Source organism: Heptranchias perlo, chromosome 35, assembly GCF_035084215.1.
Source record: "Heptranchias perlo isolate sHepPer1 chromosome 35, sHepPer1.hap1, whole genome shotgun sequence".
Classification (NCBI taxonomy): Eukaryota; Metazoa; Chordata; class Chondrichthyes; order Hexanchiformes; family Hexanchidae; genus Heptranchias; species Heptranchias perlo.
Window position 1 is genome coordinate 20,198,875 of NC_090359.1, and position 2,132 is coordinate 20,201,006.

A 2,132-nucleotide genomic window follows, 5' to 3' on the forward strand; every position below is an offset into this window, starting at 1 on the left:
ATTGGTCATTCAGCCCCTCAAGCCTGTTCCACCGTTCAGTTAGATCCTGGCTGATCGTCTTCATAACTCCCATCTACCCGCCTTGGTTCCATCACCCTTAATACCCTCGCCTGAACAAAATCTATCGATCTCAGTTTTGACATTTTCAATTGACCCCCAGCCTCAGCAGCTTTTAGGGGGAGAGAGTTCCAGATTTCCACTCCCCTTTGTGTGAAGAAGTGCTTCCTGACATCACCCCTGAACGGCCTGGTTCTAATTTTAAGGTTACGCCCCCTTGTTCTGGACTCCCCCCACCAGAGAAAATAGTTTCTCTCTATCGACCCTATCCAAACCTTTAATCATCTTTAACACCTCGATTAGATCACCCCTTAATCGTCTACACTCGAGGGAATACAAGTCCAGTCTGTGCATCCTGTCCTCGTAATTTAACCCTTTTAGGCCCGGCATCATTCTGGCGAATCTGTGCTGTGCACCCCTCCACCCCCCATGCCAATATATCCTTCTTGCAGTGTGGTGCCCAGCACATGTTGATGTAGCAATTTACAGCGGGCAGCGTTGACACAAAAGCGTGAGCACAGGAAGTGCGTGCCCGTCACAAGATTTTTAATGGACTCTAGCCGTCGCACATGGGGTGCCAAGGTCAAGGGCACTCTCAGGATCGAGGTCTGAGGGCAGGGAGGTAATTGAAGCAGGAGAGGGTGAGGCGGGGAGTTGGGGACCAGTTGATGAGGAGGGGGGGTGGGATTTGTCTGATCTGAGTGGGGTAGTGAGAGAGAATCCACAGAGTTGCCAGTGGGGCTGCTCTTGTCCCTCTCAGAGCTTGTCGGATGGGAGTTCACTGAGCTTTCATGTTACTTGGGTAACTGCGGTAATACAGGCCTATTAGTGCTGTGTTTTTTCTGTACTCCTGTCATCAAGTGCTGATACACGGGGACAATTTATGTCCCTTCAGTGATGGGTATATTAATCAGACTCATAGAATGATACAGTGTAGTAAGGCTACTCGCCCATCGGGCCTGTGCCGGCTCTGTGAGAGAGCGATCCCTCCCCCCCAGCTCGTTCCCCGTAGCCCTGCACAGTTTTCCCCTTTAAGCATCTGAAGGTCTCGTTCAGTTATTTTCTATTGGGTTTTTATATTTCATGTTTCTTTGGTCGTCCGTTGCTGGGAGGATTCAATTGGGATTTCACTCTTGCTTTTTTGAAATCACTTTATGCTTTCTTATACTTACGACTGACGATAGCTTTTTACTGCAAACTTTTTCTTGAAATATACACGTCCCAAGTCGGGATGGTGTGTGACTTGGAGGGGAACTTGGAGGCGATGGTGTTCCCATGCGCCTGCTGCCCTTGTCCTTCTCCGGAGGTGGAAGTGGCGGGTTTGGGAGGTGCTGTCGAAGAAGCCTTGGCGAGTTGCTGCAGTGCATCCTGTGGATGGTACACACTGCAGCCACTGTGTGCTGGGAGAGCTAGATCATCGATCACATTACACTGCTCCTCTTCGCTCTGGGTTTATACAGCTCTGAATGCGCACTCTCAAGACTGGGGAGGTAACATCCATAATTATGCCCATAGGGGTGGTTTTTACAGCGTGGGCCAGCCCCCTCCCCCCGGCAGAACGCGGGGCCAGCCCCCCCCATTCCCTTACCTATCTTGTGTCCCTCTATAAAATCACTTCCTTTCCAGACTGAAAAGTTTCTCTGGTTTAGTTCTCTTGTCTTTTGTCATAGGAACAGGAGGAGGCCATTCAGCCCCTCGAGCCTGTTCTGCCATTCAATTAGATCATGGCCTGATCTGTGTCTTAACTCCATCTCCCCGCCTTGGTTCCATAACCCTTAACACCCTTACCTTGAAAAGAAATCTATCGATCTCAATCGCTGGGCTTCAGTTTATCGTCACATCCGAAAGACGTCACACCTCAAGCCGTTTGGCGCCGGGCATCAGCCTCGTGGCTCTTCCCTGCACTGCCTGCAGCAGTCGAATATCTCCCACGTGACCCGAACCGGACGCACCCCTCAAAAAGGTTGATTGGATCGTTGCTCGGTTCGACCACAGCATCCTCTGATGACCTTTTCTTTTTCCCTCTCTTCCCCCCCACCCTTTCCCCCCACCCACCCCGCTTTGCCTCGTTGCAG

General features: G+C 51.0%; 1 protein-coding gene across 2 annotated transcripts in view; it reads left to right on the top strand.

Moving 5' to 3' along the window:
• Positions 1-2,132, top strand: part of naa38 (N-alpha-acetyltransferase 38, NatC auxiliary subunit) — a 78,440-nt gene that overhangs the window by 4,375 nt on the left and 71,933 nt on the right. The window lies entirely within an intron of this gene.